Source organism: Thalassophryne amazonica, chromosome 9 (assembly GCF_902500255.1).
Source record: "Thalassophryne amazonica chromosome 9, fThaAma1.1, whole genome shotgun sequence".
In the NCBI taxonomy this organism is placed as follows: domain Eukaryota; kingdom Metazoa; phylum Chordata; class Actinopteri; order Batrachoidiformes; family Batrachoididae; genus Thalassophryne; species Thalassophryne amazonica.
In genome coordinates, this window is record NC_047111.1 from 8,025,889 (window position 1) to 8,032,862 (window position 6,974).

The window sequence follows — 6,974 nt, forward strand, 5'->3', positions numbered from 1 at the left end:
TCATCAATCAACATGACACACCTGGAGTTGTCGTCAATCTCTGGAATTGTTCATACCATTGGTCATGATTTACGCTCTCCCTGCAGCTGCATGTTGTTTTTCTTTAGGTGTTACTGCCCTCTTGTGGTTATTTTTGGTTCTTCACAGTGGTTAATATTCACGTGTGTTCCGGTCTTGATGTGTGTCACCTGCTGCTTTGTAATTTGTTTGGTATTATCAGTCTCACAAGTTCAGTTCTTGTTTGCTGGTCAGTTTTGTCAGTTTGGAATCACGCTCTCTTACAGTTGTAAGTTACGGTCTCTCTCTTGGTTTAGATGGTTGGTTGTTTTTTTTTTTTCACTTTGAGTGTTTGTTCCTCCTTGACAGTCTTTGTTTTTGAATTTTGGTCACTGTAGATTTTTGATTCTCAACTAAAGACTCTTACTGCAGTCATTGTTTTAGCTGTCACTTTGGATTTTTGTTACATTACTGATGACTCTTGTTGCTGTTTTTTTGGATTTTGTCATTGAACTGTGTTTTGGAATGTGTTTCACTTGATCTCTCATTATCACCTGGAAAAAATAAAACCCCTTTGTTGTTCTCTATTCCTCCTATGTCGGCTGCTTTGCATCCTGGGGTACAACATTACTCCACAAGTGGTTTAAATCCCAACATACAGTTTTGCTTCAGAGCGTGCAGGGATAGAAGAGGAGGGGCATCCAAATACAGGTCAGACAGACAAGAAGTGGACAGGGCCTCTTGGTGAGCTTTGCACAGCTTTGTGGCTGGATATTAACTTGTAAAAAAAAAAAGAAAAAGCAACATGTGGCATCAGTGTTGTTTTTGTTTCTGCCACAAATAAAAGTGTGAAAACACTGAATTTTCACATGTTCATTTAGACCAGTCATGCACATAACACGTGGATCAGCTGCACCTTCTTGTGGAACTCTGTTTCGTTGTCAGTGGGACTTGAATGAGTGATGACATAGAGGGTGGTTTCTATGGAAACAGATGGATCAAAGTACAAAGAGACTTACTCTTCCTCAGACCTGGTCTGAGCCATCGGACTCCACCAGGATCCACCCTGAAAGGAGGAGGGGCGGAGCAACACATGGTCTTTAATCATGGAAATATCAACATGACATTGATCTCATCCACACACTTTAGTTCTTCTCTTCTAACACACTCATCGCTCCAAATGGATCATTATCAATCACCTCTAACTGGGCCAGTCAGCAGCAAACAACAACAGTTAGGACCCCTTCACACATAACACGACTCGAGCAGACTAGTGCACGAAGGAGAAATTGCATGCCATTCATGAAAAATTGGAGCCACCTCAAACATCTCGTACCCCTGTTGCCACAACCATTCGTACACACAAGCGGCCGAAAGACAGCGAATGCCCTGCGCGTGGTCATTCGATCCCCTCTCAGCAGGTGTCGGCCACATTCCAGGTGCTACACGGGTGATTCTTTAACTACAGGCACTATTGGCCTTGTAAATGTAATTTCCACCACACCATTGCCTTACAATATAAAGCGCCTTGGGGCAACTGTTTGTTGTGATTTGGCGCTATATACATGTGCTCTGATGTCACTGTTTATCTCCATAGAAACTACCCAAACAATCTTTCATACAAACTGTTTAAAGGGACATTACATTGTTGTGGTGGAAATTACAGTAATAGTGTAGGACAACTACATTTTGTCTAAAAAAAAAAAAATCACAACAGTTGTATGACATTGAATACCCCAATTATGTTTTGATTATTTTACTGATATTTTATTCAGAGATATTTTAAAACAGAAAAAACGTTTCTTTACCATTCATTTTTATCATTGAAGATCAAAAGTCTGGGTGTGGGACAAGCACAAAACGGCAATATTTGCATATAATGATGCTGAAAAAAGGTGAAAAAGTCATCATAGACTACTAGAACAAATTTCTTAACACACTTTCATTGTAAAGATAACTATAAAAGTGTGAAATTTCCCCTTTTTTCTGTTTTTCATACAATATGATCAAAGGACATAAGTGCCCGTAGTCTAAGAATCACCCACACACGAACATCTAACACAACTTGCCGGACACTTAGAAAAGGCGTGGTTATTCGCGCTCCTGGTGTGATAGTAGACAGCAGGCGACCACATTCACCCTGTCTGTGAAAAGTGTCTAAGTGCAACAGGAGTGTGGCATCGCCACACACACACACCACACACAAATGGCGTGTGGAGTGTGTCATCATCGTCTGCCCCCCCCCCGCCAACCCAAATGGCTTGTGAAGTGTGTTGTTCCCCCCCAACACACACACACACACACCATGAATCCAACATTGTCATCTGTGGCTCGGGGTCCCGGAGTCCGAGTGCTGTCCAGCTGGTGATCATGCAGTGAACACGTGCGTGCGAGCGCTCACACCATCGTGACGACCGGCCAGCATCTGAGCGCGCGGCATGGAGTGAAGCCGGCCCTGCCAGCTGATGTCACTTCCACCACGTAAATGGTAGTTTACATGACAGGCAGAAAGAGTGGAAATTAAATAAAACAAATAAGGGTGAAGGTGTGAACTCATTCTTGTGTGATCGCTTTGCTCATACACTTTGCTGTGGACATACAGTGCATGTCAGCTGACTGCAGACTGTTAGCTGGACATGACAGTGCATACAAGGTGTTACATTGTAACACAGACATCAGACAAATACAGGACAAACACATAATATGAGCGAAGCGTCGCGAAGCTCACTCATGATACAGGGTGAGGGTGTCCTACACAGGAAGTGCCAATTTTCAAATCCACAGTAAAACAGGAAATGTTAAAATGTCAAACACTTCCTGGATTGACAGACGAGATCCCATGGAATCTCGTGGGAACTCAGTGGCAAGCTCACACTCAACAACAACAACAGGAAGTGCCGAATTCTCAGTCATAGTGAAACAGGAAATGTCAAACACTTCCTGGCATGGGTGGGGCTAGAGCAGAGGCCGGGGTTTCACTGGACTGAAATCTGATTGGACACAGATAATTGACATGTCACAGCACCACACGTCTGGTTAAAAAAGCTGCATTTTCAAATCAGTGTCACACTGACTGCTAGGTTCCTCCTGTCCAGTAGTTAGTGCTGTGGACCACAAAAAGTTCTAATCCACCATAGAAGAAGAAGAAAAAAAAATGTTTGCTCCAGAGTTGAACTGAACATGTCGTTTGAACTATGGACTTCTAATCACACCAAATGTATATTGGCAAGTAAACGACCGTATTTTATGTCAGAAATGAGGTCCAGGTTGTTAAAAGCAGCATTTCTCCTTTAATTCAGGTTGGCTTATTGTTGTTGGCTTATTAGTGCAGCAGATAACTGAAACAAACCTTCAAATGGTGATACAAGCATCAAATTCTGCACAGATACAGCTGGAGCAAAATTAATGGAGCAACTTTAACTTTTGACCCCTGTACAAACTGAAACTGACCTTTGTCACCATTCTTGCTGCTTTTACCTCATAACTCCATAGTAGACCTGGACAACTGAGAGCCTACACAGAAAGTCATAACTCCATAAGATTCAGTCGCAGATTGTCCAAACTATACCTTTTTTGGAATCTATGATCAGGCAAATAATGTGGTGTAGTTTTCTGTATGATTGGAGCATCTTTTAATTTAGACCAGGGGTGGGCAACTTGTTCCAGAAAGGGCCAAGAGGGTGCAGGTTTTCTTTGCAGCCACTGACTCCACCAGGTGATTTCACTGATTAATATCACTTTGAGCAGATGGAATCAGTTAATCAGAAAGGGCCTTTCTGGAACAAGTTGCCCACCCCTGTTTTAGACCCCTGTGTAATTCTTCAGTTGACCCCTACCTGGTTGCCTATTGAAAATTCAAGTGACCAGTCAGTTTTTTTTAGAGTTCATGTCTATTGATTATTTGTGCCATATTTGATGTCTGTATCACCATTTGCAGGATTCCACTCTAAATATTCTCTTATCTGCTGAACTATATATGAGATGTAAGATGCTGCTCCTCAGTGACTATATTTACATGCAGCCAATAACCCTTTCATAACCCTTTCATAACCGGGATATTAGCAATAACCCGGTTGCGCATGGCCATGTAAACACCTGCAAAAACCCGAATATGCTCCTATTCCGGTTTTTAAAAACCCCAATATGACCCCTGGGTTACTCCTTTTCTAACCGGAATATCGGGTCATATAAACGCGCATCGGGATATTCCCATAGAAAGGAACATTATTTTGTGTTCTGCGCATGTCCTATCCGCAAGGAATCTTGGTCTTTTGAGTACGGCAACTACTTGTATGCGGCTCGCACAGCCCACCGGACAGCACAGAAGCAGATGTAAACAGCGCATTGTGTTTTGCGCCCTTATCAGGCGGGCCGGTCGCGGCACTGGTCGGCATCACCACGATTGCTCTCACTGCCTCCGATGCGCTTACCGTGTCTGCGGGCTCGGTAAACACCGCAGCGGGCCACTCACACCGCCCCCCTCTCTGCTGTGCGAAGCTGCACCAAATCTGGCAACAGGTCCAGAGACTACGCTTGCAGTTTTGATGCGGAGGCAGCCCGCAAGAGAGAAAAGTGATAAAAATGTTAATGTCTGTTTGAGAAAAGTGTGTAGTGAGGGGTTTTACACGAAGCAGGATTTGCATGAACGCCAGACCAAATCAAGCACCGGTGGAAGACGTGCGTCGCTGTTTAGATGGGGATATTCCAAATGATACCAGTGTTTCTCAGTTGCCCTCAAAAGTATTGGAACACTTGGTATTTCACACATTTAATTTGTTTATTCCATTTCATACATTTTTTTTTCTACAATTATCTTCCTTAACTCAAAAGCAAATCTCTACAGCTTGATATAAATTAATTAAAAATATAAAATCCAGCTTCCTGATGAAGTGGCGTAGAGGAGGATTTTCTTAAAAAGAAGACCTGAAAGTTCAGCTACAATTTGACAAAGTACATTTGAGATGAAAGACTGGATTTGATGTTTTGGTGAAAGAAACTTTTGTATTTCTTCATAATTGATGTAAATAAAGTCCAAGACATTCAGTGACTTGGAAATGTTGATGTTTCCATCCCCTGACTTGTCTAAAGAAAACTGGCAATAAAACTGATTATTATTTACAGGTTTTATCAAGTTTTAGACATTTGCTTTCAGTTTGAGTTTGAGGAAGATAATGTTAGAAATTTTAATTCTTTATTTATTTATTTTTTGTATTTCTTGTATTTAAAATGTCATAAACATATTAAAATGTGTGAAATTCCAAGTGTTCCAATACTTTTGGAGAGCACAGTATCCTAACCTTATGATGAGTGCAAAATGAATGTGGTATTATTAGTTTTGTTTAACAATGTTTAATTTTCACTATTGTTGCACTTTGTGTCAAATCATAGTCATATCGTATATCATATTGATATGAAAATTCAGTAAGGTATATCTTCTGTTATACATTCCAAATCTAAAGTGGAACTCTACTAGTGTTTACTAAGGTACACCTAAACATCTTTAAAAAAAAGAGAGAGAATAGTGTAAATGCTTTAGGTGCCTGGTCTTGAGAACCAGGGGTGGTAGGTTGAAAAGCTTTTTTATCCCATGGGAACTCTCCCTACCCACCTAAGCGGCTCAAGAATATGGACAGCATGTATGTAAGTGACATTTACATGACAATTTATATGCAGTGTTGTGGAAAGTAACTTTGACAAGTTACTTTTTTAGTTACTTTTTTAGTTGCTTTATACAGGTGCTTTATGCAGTTACTTCATTAGCAGCTTTATGCAATTACTTTATTAGAATCTGCAGAAAACTTGCAACTAATAAGTAATGTAACTAATAAGGTAACGAGTAATCTAACTTGGTTACTCGTAAAATTGAGCAATCAGAAAAGTAACTAATCAGCAAAGTAACTAATAGTTACTTTTCTGAGTACTAAATCTTAAAAATAACCAAATTAGATTATGAGTAACTTTATTAATTACATTTAGCAGGTGCCGACAAGGTGCCCGCAGCTGCTAATGAAGTAAATGTAAGAAGTAACTGTAAAATATAACTGTATAGACTAACTAATGAAGTAACTTTCCAAAGTTACTTTCCCCAACACTGTTTATATGACAAGAAAGAGATACGATAATTTGGCCATATTGTATAGCCCTACTGTCAACTAGCTGAAAACTTTGAATATTAATTTACATCTACGTTTAAAAAAAATACTGAAAGTGGCAGGGGGTTAAGAGGGCTGTAATTAGGGGGGTCAGCTGAAAAGCAAAAGAAGAAAAATGCTTAAAAAGGTGGAGAGTATGGGGGGCAGAGCCCCTCCAGAAGATGAAAGGCAAAATAAGGAAAATGCTTAAAAAGGCGGGGGGGGGGGGGGGGGGGGGGGCTAAAAGGTTTTAGTCATGCTCCCAAGAACCATTTTACTGAAAAAAGTCCGAAGGACCTAAAGGACATGGTTAGATGGCGAGGAGCTTTTCCAAGTATGTGAGAGGCAAATAAAGAAAAATGCTTAAAAAGGCACCCCCCCGCCCCCCAGAAGCTAAAAGGTTTTTGTCATACTAATGCTCCCCTGAAGCATTTACTTTGGCGTACAACCCAGTACAGTTTGAAGATTTGCTGTCTGAAAACTTAGTATTTTCACCACTTATGACAAGACAGAAAAAGCTGGCAAGATACATAAAGGTTAAATTGTTGAATTCCCTAACAGCCTGGCACCAGCAGGCCTCCCACCACAAAGCTTGGTGCTCAGAGTTGGTGCCCCAGTCATGCTCCTGCGTAATCTCGACCCACCCAAGCTCTGCAATGGAACGCTATTCCACCCCACTGCCACACTTTAGTGCTGACAATAGTCCACAGATATCAAGTACTTAATCATTTTTATTACACCAATCTGCAACAAATTTCAAATCTTAAGCAAAATTGTTTAACATAAAAATAACCATTTTAATGAAGATCAATCATTTAATGAGGGAAACATCTCAAACTTTTAAAA